General features: G+C 43.0%; 1 protein-coding gene across 7 annotated transcripts in view; it reads left to right on the plus strand.

The window, feature by feature from the left end:
* Nucleotides 1–14,927, plus strand: part of FRMD3 (FERM domain containing 3) — a 267,673-nt gene that overhangs the window by 93,748 nt on the left and 158,998 nt on the right. The gene's annotated exons all lie outside the window — the stretch shown is intronic.

The following is a 14,927-nucleotide window of genomic DNA, read 5'->3' on the forward strand; positions in this document are numbered from 1 at the left end:
GTCCAGGTTGTGGGGTGAGATTATGAGAAAATAACACCAAATGTAAGCACAAAACTGGGAAAGGGAGGTAGAAGATTGCAGAAACTAAAAGGGCAACAAATACCATATGATTTCACTTACGTGTGAAATCTAAGAAACCAAATAAATGAACAAACTCATAGATACAGAGAACAAACTGGTGGTTGTCAGACGGGAGGGGACTTGGGGGGTGAGTGAAAAAGGGAAAGGGACTAAAATGTGCAAATTGCCAGTTACAAGAACACTCATGGGATATAAAGTATAGAAAAGGGATTATAGTCCATTATACTATAGGAACTAGTTATGGTGTCAGGTGGATACTAGAATGATTGGGGCAACCACTGCTTAAGTTATATAAATGTCTAATCACTTATACACCTGATATTAATATAGCATTGTATGTCAAGTGTAATTGAAAAATAAAAAGTTAGGAAAAAAGAAATTAAAAGTGACATTAGAACAAACAAATCAGAGAAAAGAGAAGCCCAAGGCAAGTGACACTTTGGACACCTTAACAGGTTCAGCAAAAACTGATACTCCCAGGAGTGAAAATGGCAGAAATGTCAAATGTTCAATCTCAGTATGAAAAAAAGGAACAAAGCTAAACTACAAAGTTGCTTAAGATTATAACATGTAAAATACAAAGTAAAAAGTTAGAACAGGAAAAAAAGAGACTAGAATAAGGAAGCAAAGCATTGAAAACCAATTAGGATAAATTCAAACTTAGGAATTTAATTGTTTGCCCCAAAGTTTTTAAGAAAACAGAGATGATCTTGGAGGGCAGAACAAGTCACCCTAACTCCTATTGCTGGGAATGTACTAGAATAAACTATTCTTCAGGGAATAATACACATTTGGAAGCACATGTAGTGCTGGTTTCATTTGTAAAACAAGGACTGCATCACCCCGATGTCATCTTCATTCACGGCTGGAAGCCTTGCTGGGTGAGAGAAGTAGGGCATCGAAAGTGGCTGGTGTTCTGCAACATCCACGATGCCGGACAGTCCCATGAGCCAGTAAGGCTCCATCTGAAACACGGCAGCCCCTCCAATGGGTGTGGGGAAGTGCTGCTCAGTGGGAACTTGCAGACATACTGTGTGTATCAGAGGGCTCTGATGTCATTTTATATAAATCAATAAAATGTCATTGTTTAAAATAAAGGTCAAAGCATAAGATTCCCAGTGGGGTCAGATAGGTGATCTGGACGAATGAATGAGAGCAGAGTTGGCGCCCTGGCTAGAGGGGCAGTCACGGGCTACGCTCCAGCTCACTGCCACGGGCGCGCTGAGCTGGTGTTACCTGCTGAGCTGGTGTTACCTGCTCAGCTGAGTATTCATGGGAGGCCATGAATGTGGCCTGATTTTAGGGGAAATGTGATTTTTTAACATTGACTTTTAGACATCAGAAGGTATGGGTATTGGGCCACCTGTGTGCTAACTCTGGATGTACACTTTAAAGGAGCTAACAGGTGAATGTTTGGTGCCACCATCATGTGATATGAAAGAAATTTTTAAAAAATTAAGCAAGTTTGGGAAACTAAAAATAAATTTTCTTTTATCTTGATGATAATTATGTAATTTCCACATTGTGAGGAGTAGATATGTACAGACTTGTGGTGTGTCAGGTGACTGATTATATTTCTACTCTGAGCATTAGGCAGATCTCTGTGATCTGTGTGTGCCTAGGTCCATTTCATATATGTTTGTTTATACTTACACATATATACATAGGCAACAGTTCCTCATTGTGGCTTTTGGTACTGATTACTCTTTGACCAAACTGAGGGGATCCTTGGGTTTTATTGGGCAGATACAGTGGGCTGCAGAAGGAGGGAGCAGTGGCAGAAAGAGGACTGCACCTTAGGAAGTTCTCTCTGCACTGGTTTGTTAGATAAAGAGGGATGAGCTCGAGGAGCTGAGAAATTGGGCAGGTGGGAGTCACTTGAAGTTATTTCAACTAGAGTTGTTGAGGCCGAGAGTAATGATAAAGTAACTTTAATATGTTAAGGAAGGGGTTGATAAAAGCATTATGGATTGCATAGAATAAGACAGAATTTAATCAAGTGATTAGTGATGGGACAACAAAGGAGTACATGGTAGTTGCAAAGCCTCAAGTTTAAGAAATTGGCAGGTGGTGGTGAGGAGATGTGGTTGGCGAGTAGCAGGGTTCAGTGTCATCAGGGAGGATGAGTTTGGCCTGGGACCTATTGATTTACATGTGAGATTTCAAGTCTGGATATAGAGCTTGAGAACCATTTGCTTCTTTGTATGGAAGCCATAGTTGGTTCTAGAAGGCTGGTGAGGTCCCTGAGCAAATGACAAACAGAGATAAGAGACAAAGACCCAGGTCCAGGAAAGAGATAGAGACTAAAAATGGAATCTGAGAGAGAGAAAAGTTTCAAGAAGTACAGAACTAATGAGCTCCCACTTGGAATGCATTATGAGCCTCATGTTCTCACTGAAGCCTCCTGAGGGCCTCGGGAGAGGCCAGGTCACTCCGATGTGATATATGAAGATACAGGGTCAGCCACTAGAGGCAAGCAGGTGGGCCTGAGGGAATGGCTGGGCTCTTTCAAGAAGGTGGATGGTGAGAGAGTGTGATGGGTGAGGACATATCAGAAGAAAAGAAAAGGGCACTTCTGAGGAGGTCCTGGGGAGCACATTTCTCACCTGAGGGCCAGGATCCGAGGGAGAGGGAGAGACAGAAGATAACACCTGGAGATGGAATGAATAATGGAAGGCGCTGAGTTGGAAAGCAGGGGGTGTGAGATGGGATCAAGGGAGAACTTCAGAGTGACAAGAATCTGCAAGGAAGCTGGACAGAGCACCTTCGCCCAAAGCAGTGGGGAAACGTCACAGAAGAGCTACAGATTTGAAAGGAGTAGCCAGTTCTGGGAGCTGATGACCAGTCATGCATTGCCATGAAGAGAGGCATTAGGTGTTTGTTTTCTTTTTATCTGAAAAACTTCTATGGATCATCCATGTTAATTCTCATGAATTGTAGATTCTTCAACACAAATCAGTCGTGCCTGGATAAGTGGAGATGACTTTAATTAGCTTTTATTTTTTGACCCCCAAGGAGAGCATGCTCTTCTTAGTTGCTGACATGTGAGTGTTTTAGTTTTTTTTTTAAAAGATTTTACTTATCTTTAGAGAGTGGAAGGGAGTGAGAAAGAGAGAGGAAGAAACATCAATGTGCGGTTGCCTCTTGAGCATGCCCTACTGGGGACCTGGTCTGCAGCCCAGGTCTGTGCCCTGACTGGGAATCAAACCAATGACCCTTTGGTTTGTCAGCCAGAACTCAATCCATTGAGCCACACCAGCCAGGGATGTTTTTATTTTTCAGTTTTACATAACTTCAGTGAAGAATAGGGCGACATATCAGGACAGTATTGGAGGGATTCATTTGTCATTGTATTTACATTATTTTCAAGATAATGGCTTTAACACACACTGTTGCGGTTGAGAGTTTTCTGGGAAAAGCTCCCTGTTATATGGTAAGAAAGGACTTGGGTTTTGGAATTAATGGGCTCCAATCTGAGCTGTAGCATTTCCCTGTGGTGTGATTTCAGGCTAAATACACTGCTTTGCATCCTCCAACTGTAAGGTCGTAATTATACTTTACAGTTAGTGCTTTTATTATAATTAGGAATATGTGAAAAACATGTAGCACTTATCTTAATAAAGGGTAGAAATCATAATAAATCATTAAATTCACTGTAGACTAAATGTCTTCATTTATAAAAGACAGCAGACAAACACAAGAGCATGGTATACATATAAATATATGCATGTGCTTTGTGTGTTTATGAACCTATTTCCCCCTTCCCTTGATGGATATTGGAATTGCTTCCAGTTTCATCCAATTACAAAGCATGACACTACAAACATTTGCATACATATCTTCTGGTGCACATGTGCTAGACCTTCTCTCTGCTCACTCTCTGAAAGTGGAAGTACTACTCTTGATGCTCATGTTCATCTTTGCTAGGAATGCCAAATCCTTTCCTAGAGTGTCTGTGTTTATTGACATTCCTTGCGGCACTATATGAGAGCTTCTGGATTCTTTGAATCCGACTAATCCCTGGAAATGTCAAACTTTAGAATGTTTGCCAGTTTCATGGGTATGAATTGGTATCTTGCTTTTACTAGCATTTCCTTGATTATTGATCAGTTAATTGAACATCTTGTCACATTTGCTGACCTTATGGATTTCCTCTTTTGCGAAATGCCTATTGCCCATTTTTTTCTAGACTCATCTTTTTAAAAGATGTGAGGGTACTGACAGATGAATGAATAAACAAAATATATTATATGCCTATAAAGAGATACTATTCACCCCTAGAAAAGCAAATTCTGACACATGCAACAACATGGCTGACCCTCGAGGACATTATGCTAAGTGCAACAAAGCAGTCACAAAAAGAAAAAGGAAATACATGAAGGCACTGAGCCAGGCATCTGTCTAGCTAGCTACCTGCATACCTGTGTTTATCAAAGTTCAAGAGTCAATTCATACTAACACTAAATGATGCTTTTATCTGGGAGAAAAATCAAGTTTGTTGCTTGTACCAAATAGGTATCTGTAGATGATGAGTACTGAATGAACTAAATAGGAGGAAAAAACAAGCTTGCCCTTAAAGACACAGCATGTGAAGTGTGACACCTTTCTAAACGAGTACCCAGCAAGCCTGGTTTTCATGTTCTGTCCCCTAAGGATTGCATGACCTGGACAGCTCCTCTAAATAGCTCCTTCTGTGAACTCAGCACCTTCTGACCCCCTGGGGAATGGGCCGCTCTCTGCCCTGCAGTGATAGAGGCCAGGCCCCATCCACTCCCTGCCCCAGAGGCCCCAGGTTTCCTGGTATGTGGAACCACCTTGGCTGCTCCCCAGTCCTTGTTCTTCAGGCCGCTGCCCTGGGATTCAGATTCTATAGAGTATAACCAGTGCCTGGGAATCTGAATTTTGAACAAATGCCCCCAGGTAATTCCTACTTCTGGGTGACTTCTGGAAATCCTCCTCAAGCCTCATTCCTGGAACTGAGATCCAGTGGGGAAGGTCTTTGATTGCTTTTCCTTTTACTTATTTGGCACAGACCTAGCCAGGAAGCAATATAATTGGGGGGAAACAAGGGGCTCTAGAAAAAAGGTTTTCTTGGTTTCAAAGAAGCAGCTAAACTTCCCTTTCCAGGTTCTCAAGCTGTGTCAGATGACTCTGGGTTCCTTCCAACTGCAGCGGGTCCTTGGCCGTCTGACCACCTTGGTGTCCCCACTGCTAGGTACAGTGACATGGATCACAGTTTCCTCCCATGGTCCCTAAACCTGCCCCTTCCCCATTGCTGTCAGGGATGTATTTGAAATGCCCCTGCAGGAGACCTTTCCAGGCTGCCCAGGGCCCTTATGAAAGACCTAGCTGAGTCCTCGGGTCACAGGCTCTGACTGGTCCGACCCTCCTTCGACTACTACTTATATCTGTCAAAGTCGACCTCTGCAGTTGGGTGTGTGGGACAGTCACTCTCACAGCAGTCATTTTGCTTTGCTCTTTCCTGTGTCTTAGATGCACCCCCTGACTTATCTTTGTTTGGCTAACTCATCCGTAGTCTTTAAGACAGTGTTTCGCAGACTTTTTAACATGTACCCAGAAAACCTGGGGATTTGTTAAAATGTGGATGCTGATTTAATTGGTTTGAGGTGGGGCCTGAGATTCTGAATTCCCAGGCAACTCTCTGGTGCTTCTGGCTCTCACCAAGTCTGGGAACCCCACTTGTGAGACTAAGACTCACCTGCTCCTCCCTGAGTTGTAAATGCCCCTTCTTTGTGTTCTTAACCCTGGCCAGCCTCTGTCGTGTTTCTCACCCTGTATTGCAATGACTGCCTTGTCTGTCTATACATTTCTTGAGGGCAGAAATTATGCTTTGTTTGTCTTTGTTTATATCTTCGGTGCCCGGCATCAAGGAGACACTCAACAAATACTAATCTTTGTTGAACAAACAAATGATTCCAACAATCCAGACAGATATTTGTCAGGCTGCATTTGCTGTTTGTGGCTGTTTTCTTATTGAGGCCAATGACCTGTTGCTTTTCCAGATGGTGCCCTGTGCCCTGAAGGGTTGGCTCCATTTTCTACAATGTAATAAACAGACCTTGCCAGGGGAGGAGCTGAAGAGTGGGTGGTTAGCTTTGGCATTGGAAGAATTCAACTTCTTTGTGCCTAATTTAGGTCAAGATTAGTGGGTTTAAAATTAGCCGTGGCTTCAGCACTTTCTTTGGATGGTTGCTCATCTGTTGCGGAATGAGTCTCTGAGATTTAACAGCTTCTCTCTGTCCTAACCAGAGGTGCCACAGTGGGCTTTCTGAATGCAAATTTGGGTTATGCCACACTCTTGGTGGCTTCCTCTGCTTTCAGGGAGAAATTCAAATCTGTCGCCATGGCTCATGAACAGGGTGCTCAGTCCCTGAGCACTCCCGAAGACTGAGCATTCATCTTTTCTCCCAAAGATGTCTCAGCATGATGAATGATAGGACCATCCTATCCCTAAGGCCTCTCTACATGGCTTCGTGCTTTACCTTTTCAGCCTGGTTGGTTGGTTGGTTGGTTGTGAGAACATCTCACATCACTTGTGGGGTCCCTGGCTTCTTCCAGTTATGGCTAATTCTCATGAAGGGGACCTAGTTGACAGCTAACTCTTGCGTTTGTTCTGGACAGTTATTCTGTAAACTAGATTACATGTCTATTTTAACCTGTAATTACTGTACATTCTGTAAACATCAGTGAGATCATGTCATGAACACAATGCTTTATATTTTCCTTCAGCACATCTAGCAGAGATCTCTTATGATTGCATTAACCCTTAAATAGACTGATGGGTGAGGCATCCTACTTGTGGGTGAGTAAATAGTAGCTCGATGGGAGAAGAGGTTGCCGGTCTGTAATCATTATTTCATTTAAAGGGTGTAATCTCTCTCCTCTCATCTATTTATAAACTTGTTTCTTCAGTGTTGCTGGAGCGGTAGCCCAGGACAATGTAGAGTACGAATTGCAAAGCCAGAGAGACCTGGGTGAACCTCAGGCAGTTTCTTACTTCCTCTGAGAGTTGGAATTCACACCTGGAAAAATGAAAATAGTAGGGCCTACTTTGTGTGAATAGTTATGCAGGTTCATTGAGATAATGGAGAAAGGTTGAATTATGTAGACCACAGGTGAGACATTTTCCTGGTTTTCAAAGACTGAACCAATGAAGTTATTTCTAGTTGGAAACAGTGGTAGTGCTATAAATATATGGTATTTTCTTGTGACACTATGTTTTTTTTTTAATTGTGATGCAGTGTTCTGTTTCTAACCTGGGAAAACTTCTCTTTTTTCCCCTTCATTGTTCTAATCTAATGCAGACACATTGAATCCCTGCTCATGCCTGACTGTTCCTCTTAGAGTTACACTGTGTCTCAATATAAATGGACTTCTCTTATCTGCTGAAAATGCAGTTGCTTCACATACAGGAGGCTGAGCTTTGTGGTAAGGAAATCTCCCTTGCAGACATTAGAAATGGGGCAAAGATAGAGATCCAGTGCTCTGCACATTTGTGCTGTGAATCCTGGAATGTTTTAAAGCCAGAAAGTGCAAAGGTAGAGAGGTAGGCAAGGGAAAAGAATTTACCAAGTTCTGTGTTGTTTAATGTCCACCGTTTGGTTGCACCGTAACTTGAACCTAGAAGTTTTCCGTGTTAGATCAGGAAAAACATTCACCATTCGGCCCCTGGGCAGCATGTAACTGCATGTCTGTGACCCTTCTCCCGCCTTGCAGGGTGGTCCAAGGGCCAGGACCATGAAATCACTGGGAAATTGTTAGAAATGCAGTCCCAGCCTTCTCCCTGGATCTATTGAATCAAAAGCTGCATTTAGCAAGCTCTTAAAGTGATTAAAAATGCACATGAAAGTTAAGGAAGCTTTTCTCTTGGCCAGTGCTGTCCAATAGAACACGCTGTGATGATGGAGGTATTCTGTTTGCTCTATCTGATATGGTAGACACTAGCCATATGTGGCTGAGAACTTGAAATAGGGCTAGTGCAACTGAGGAACTAAAGTGTATATTATAGTTTATGTTAATTAACTACAAATTTAGTTAGTCACATATGGTTTATGGCTATTAAATCGGGCAGCTCAGCACAAAACTCTGAGAGATTTTGCTTACAGGACTCTTCGTGATGATAATGTCCACTCCCTATCACTGCCAGGAAGTAGTTAGTGCTCCTTGCATGGTCCAGGGGTACCGCTTCACCTTCTGGGGTCCTTGCCCATGACTGTGAATCTGTGCACAGTCCCCAGAATAAATCCAAGAGCCTCAACATTTGTGTTGGGGGGGCCTGTAGCTGGCATATTAAATGAAGGATAGGTAGATTATGCCCTGCTGAAGAGGGGCCACAAGCCACGCATGTGGGGTCAGTGGGTAGCTCCCTCAGCATCTGAGCTCCCATGTTGGGGACGTGAAAACCCAGGGTTGTTTTGATTGAGGGCACAGTTTCAGTGCACTCACAGAGGAAGGAGGGTCTCGAGGTGCATCACAGATCCCAGAAATGGGGGTGGGGCGGAATGCAGTGAGCTGGGGGAGGGCAGCCCTCCATCCCAAGTCACTAGTGACAGGCGATAGAGCACAGTGGGGTAGCAAGCATCTGTTACTTATAAGGGCATTGTGGTGGAGCTCACTAATTTTCCACACTCTCAATGCTCAGGGGTTATTTTAAAAGGTGTCCCGGGTGAAGCAAAGGGGAACTTGTGGTGGGAATCCAGAGCTCAGGGAGTGAGCAGGGTTGTCGTACAGTAAAATACCAAGGCAGCCACTCCAAATAGCCATTTTCTCATCACAGTGTTCCTGACACACTTCCTTCTCTGGAGCCTCAGAATTGGATAGGAAAAAAAAAACCAAACAACTGAAAATCAAAAAGCAAAACTTGACAACCAAACACCTGCACTAAAACCAAACTACCCATTTCTAATTATGTAATTTTAATGATTTTATGAGTCCCTAAAGAGAATAAGACGTATTCCTCTACTTTGCTTCATCTACAATGCATCTGGCTTACAAAATAAGAAATGGGTGCTTTTTATTGGCTTTCTTTCACCCTTAGCAGCACTCATCCTCCACAGGGAGCTCCAGTTCAAGCTGTTGTACAATAGTTATGGTCCCCGGAGGAGGCCTGGAGAAACTTTTGCTTCGACGTCTTTGCTTGAGCATTCCTCCTCTGTGCTCTCGGTCCTGAGCTGTGCCCAGCGGGGTGTGTCTGGTGCATAAATATCACCCGTGTTATTGTGATCACTTAAGCATGTTCTGTGACTTTAAGACTTCTCTTGTTTTTCTACCTTCTGCATGCTGATCATCTCTGATCATTGTTCCAAGCTTAAATTCCTTTTATCAAGTTTGGCAACACAAAACACTTCCCAGCTGTTCAGTGGTGATACGTGGCTCAGCGATGATGTAAACATCTGTGGCTGGGGTAACCCTCATATTTCTCCAAATAGAGTTCTGTGACCATCTGTCTCCCCTGCACTCCTTGGGACCCCAGAGTGCTGTTGAGGTGAAGGAAATCAGAGTCATGTGGTGAATACAAATGAAGCTGAGTGCAGTAGCAAAGAACTTCTAATCTAAAATGGAAATATTTATTGACCCAGGTACATTTGGTTACACTTCAGAAATGTTTTGTCATCAGGTATAGGGGACTTGTCATCTCCTTCTATAAATTTTTGTCCTTATGTATCACCTGATTGACCAGGAGCCACACACGTTTAGACACGCACTGAGAGTGGGAGGGGCTGGAGGAGTGGAGGGTCCTCCACAGGCTTCCCTGGATGTTGGTGGAAGAGCCAGTTTAGGGACTTGGGTCTCTTACAGGCCTGCAAAGGGGCCAGCTGGACATAACATTTTGGGAATAGAGCCACTGACACACTGTTTGGCAAAGGTGGATCTATTTTTAGAGACAAACAGGAGAAGGATATTTCTTCTATAATATTTTGTTTCTTCTAAAATATTCTATTTTAGGCCACAGGTGAATATTCACATGGAGAGAACATGCAGTTGCTAGTCTATGGTCTATCTTAGGTTGTTTTGCATCGTTTTCCCTCTAAGAGCTGATGTAAAAGATGAACATTTGCTTTAAAATAATGATAGAACAAAACAAACTTAGATGGGAGAGTTAATGTTGGCTGATAGAGATGCTTTACAGAATAAGGCAAAGACAATATGAACCATTCCTCCTGGATCTTTTCTGTCCCCGCTGTACCCACATACACACACATACACACATCATATACACACATCACACACACGTCACACACTCTTGTCACACACACCAGCTCCTTATGGTCATGAAACTTGTTACAACTTCTCTTGCATGTAGTAAGACTGGGGACCAATCATAATGCCTGACAAAAGTACTCCTAACAAATATTTTCTTTCAAGGCTTGTCCATTCCCAAGTTAAAAAAATGCTAAAGCACAAATGAGCTTAGCTGTAGATTTTATTTAAAAGCAACACACAAGTTCTCTAGGAATAGAAAACTCCCAACCTGGAATAAAAATGAGCACTGGCTTCTGTGTCTTACCACCTGTACCCCCAGTATATGTAATGCGTCCCATAGAAACTATTTATATTTTTAGACTTGATTGTTTTCAGTCAACATTTAATGAATTCCCTTGACAGAGCAGTGCTGGCAAAAGAACCATTTCCATGGCCACTAACTACTTCATTCTCACCTGGAAGAGTTTCTTGATTACCACTCTGTGGCAGAGTCCCTGCCTCGCTCTGTGTGACAGATACGGGAGACTCACTCTAATGACTTTAAATTTGGTGGCTTTCCTCCTGTCCCTGGCCATGTCTCTCTTGTGTTGGCACCCCTCCTTCCATTGTTTGGCTTCACCTGCCGTTCCTTCCCTGCCCTTTCTGGAATCTGTGCCCTCGAACTTCCAATATTATCTAGCATCACACTACACCAGTGGTTCTGAGTAGCTTCTTTGGCCACAGCTGGTGTGCTAGGCAGAGTAATAGCTTTTCAAAGAAGTCCACACCCTGATCCCTGGAGCCTGTGAGTTTGATAAGTTACATGGCAGTGGGGAATTAAGGTAGACATCATCAGCTTGTTTAGCAGCTGACCTCGAGATGGGGCGAGGAGCCTGAATTGTCCAGGTGGATCCAATGTAATCACAGAGGTGTTTAAATATGGAGGAGGGCAGCAGAACAGTCAGCGTCAGAACTGCGTGATGGGAGAGAGACGCCCAGCCATGGCCACCACTGTCACTGGAGAGGAAAGGTAGGAGCCATGAGCCAAGAAGTGCAGGTGCCTTTAGAAGCTGGAAGAAGCAACAAAATGGTTCTCTCTGAGTGTCCAGAAAGCAATGCAATGCTGCAGGTACCTTGATTTTAGCCCAGCGAGATCCAGTTTGGACTTACAGTTCTGAGTTCTACAAGATAATAAATTTGTGTTGTTTTAAGCCACTAAATTTGTGGTAGTTTCTTAAAGCAGCAATAGGAAGCTAACTCATCTGGGTACTCCACAGGAATAAAAATTCTAGGACCCTCCCTGCCCCCCCCCCCCAACAGACCTGCTGTACCAGAAACTCTCCAGGTGGGTCCCAGGAATCTGTGTTTTAACAAGCCTTCTGGGGGGATTTGGATATACTAATAATGTGAGAATCTCTGCCTTAAGATATCTAGTTTTCCTTAAGGGATTCCAGTGCTGGAGGCCATTTGAACGAAGGAGCTGGGTGGCTGATGCTGGGAGATCTTTATGGGAGGAAAAAGGCTTTCTCCTTGTGACCTTGGTGAGAAGGAGGACATTCAGGCTGCATTTTGTGTTTTCCATAACTTGTGTCACAAGGGGCTTTGAATATCCTAACATTACTATGTACAATAATGAAACATATAGAGCTTGAGATGTAATCAACACAGCGTTATGTTTCAGGTGTACATCATAATGATTAGATATTGGTGTATATTTTGAAATGATCACAATTCACTGCACCTGCCTCTGCACTCCCCCTCCGCCCACCCAATTCTGCTCCTGTCCACCCCGATCTCTCTGCCTGTGCCCTTGTAATACCCTTGTCTCTGGTATTGTGATATTTGGCTCTCCATCGGCTTGTATCCATCAGCCTTGTATCCATCAGCCTTGTGAATATATATCCCTGTCTTATTTTAAATATTTTTCTTACCCTCTAGTCTCTTCCACTTCTCAAGCTATTGTGGTGTTGCTTGTGCCTTTTCTCATCAAGTTCGTTAAAAGCACAGTCTTAATGCCTCCCATTCATTTCTGTGGTCTTCAGCCTGCCTTCTGCCCATATCTCACTGTATTGGGTTGGCCAAAAAGTTTGTTTGTTTTTCATAAGATGGTTCTAATAACACTTAGTTCTCTTTAACTTTATTGAAAACAGTTTTGTTAGATTGTATTGTGGCAGCTGTCATGTCAGTGTGCATTTAAAAAAGCATACAAACTGGTTAATTTTGCATAGCTACTTTAATACTGAAGATAGGAGAAAATATACAACATTTTCAGTATATTGTGCTTTTTTATTTCAAGAAAGGTAAAAACATAATTGAAATGCAAAAAATAATTGTGCAGTGTATGGAGAAGGTACTGTGACTGATTGAATATATCAAAAATGGTTATACCAGATGGGAGATGGCTGACATACTCAAAATATCCAAACCAATAAAGTTATTGGTGAAAATGAAAAATGTGTCTTCTATTTTATGAAAAATCCATATGGACTTTTTGGCCAACCCACTAACTGCTGTAGGAAGAAGTGGTCAGCAGATGTCTCTAATTGCTGAATCTAATGCAGGCTTACCAGCCGTATCTTATTTTACCTCTTTACAATGTGGGCAATTAATACTTCTTGGGATTTTCTTCACACCACTCTTCCTTAGTCTTTCTGTCTTGGTGCTCTTTTTTGGTATATCCCTTAAATGCTGGTGTTCTTCAGGGCAGCTTACAACATACTCTTTAAAAAAGAAAAAGCTTATGCACTTTACAACACTTCATTCCATGCCTTTGACTGACTCCTTTCTCCATTCTAAGTATCTTCTTTGAGCTTCACGTGTGTATGTCTGCTAGATATCTCCGCTTGGATGTCTGCAGGAACTTCCAGCTAATGGGTTCAAAGTCAGAATCACAGGTTAGTAGTTTTTAAGCTATGGGTCATGACCCACTAGGGAATCTAAGGTATAATTTAGAGGATTGTGATTAGCATTAAACCAATCAGCAACCAAGCAAACAAGACTCTCACACACACAGAGGTAAGTTTGCATTAGAATGTAATCTCCATGAGAGTGGCAGGATTTTTAAAAAATTTGTTTTTGTTTACTGTTTTATCTCTAGCATCTAGAACAGTGCTTTGTAGATGTACTGACTCGAAATATATTTGTTGAAAGAGTGTGTGCTTGGCCTGGCCAGTGTGGCTCAGTTGGTTGGAGCATTGTCTTGTGGACTGAAAAGTTGTGGGTTTGATTTTTGGTCAGGGCACATACCCAGGTCATGGGTTCAGTCCCTGGTCAGAGCACATGCAAGAAGGCTACCAATGCATGTTTCTCTTTCTCTCTCCTTTCCTCTCTGTAAAAGCAGTGAATAAAAAATATTCTCGGCTGAGGATAAAAAAAAATGTGTACTCAGTTGTGGTGTACAGTGTATATCATACTGTGGGTTGTGTCAGAAAGTTTGATAGCTATTTGCATATTGGACCAGATGACCTCTAATTTCCCTTTGAACATAAATTATATGATTTTTTTTTCTTTCAGTGCTCAATTGTTTTTTTACCCATGGCCAAGGTCTGTGGCAGAAACTTTGGTATTTTTGCTTGTGTGATGAACATTACATAGGTCTGAGTAGGAAGAAAAAGTGGTATTTGTGAGGATTCAGTGGGTTAGATGAAATAGTGTCATCAGGTGGCTGTGTGTGGACCGACTCTGAGCTGGATGGACTCTGCTGCTGTAACTGACCAGCCAGCTTTTCAGAGGGAGGGGGGAGAGGAGGAGGGAAAGGAGGAGGGAAGGATGCTTTGGGGACTTCATCTCTTTAATGCATCACAGGTGGACTTCTTTATTACAAAGGGAGCTGACTTAGTGGGTGGCAGACTTGAGGCCAAGAGCTGCCAAAGGAGAAGTCAAACAAGGGATGTCACATTCAATGACTAGTTTATTAAGCATACATTTAACTTACTTGGTTCCAGGCACCGTGTGAGGCTCTGAGGCTATCAGGTGAACAAGACAGACAAGATCCTTGCTCACAAGAACCTTTATTCTAGTGAAGGAGACAACAGACAGACATTGATAAATAGGCTATTTCAGGATCGGGGGAGCCTCCTGCCCAAACAGGTTGGTTTTGTTTTGTCCCATATACAAAGAGGTTTAGAATTGGGAGTGACTAAGCCATCTCCCAGATCACTTTGCAGACTGAGGCTTGTGAAATGGAAGACTGTCAGCATGCTTCATGATGGACACTTTTAAAGCCTTAAAAAAAACCCAATGTAGATAGCATCTTGGATCCTGCACTGATGGGGACTGTGGTGAGTGGAGAAGAGAAGAGAGTGGGCTCCAGGGCGTGGGATGGGGCCTCTGAGGGTGTGTTGTGGTGCAGGGGAGACCAGAGGAGAGCCTGGCAGGGCCCTGGTAGACTGTCCAAACTAAGAAGAACCGGTTGAAGAGGGGATTCACTTTTCAATCTCTGTGGAATCACAGACTCTCCCAAGTGCCCACATGTGGCTCTGGAGTTTGAGGAGGAACAACTCCCTCTGAGAGGCTGTATCCTTTTTCGACATCCTGAGGATGTCGAATTCACTCTTGGACAGGAGTCAGCTGCACATCCAGTCGATAGAAAACAAATTATGTGGGGCATTTCTTCACTGGGTGTATTATAACAAGCTGCTACC

Source organism: Artibeus jamaicensis, unplaced genomic scaffold (assembly GCF_021234435.1).
Source record: "Artibeus jamaicensis isolate MK-2021 breed Jamaican fruit bat unplaced genomic scaffold, CSHL_Jam_final scaffold_1964, whole genome shotgun sequence".
Lineage (NCBI taxonomy): Eukaryota > Metazoa > Chordata > Mammalia > Chiroptera > Phyllostomidae > Artibeus > Artibeus jamaicensis.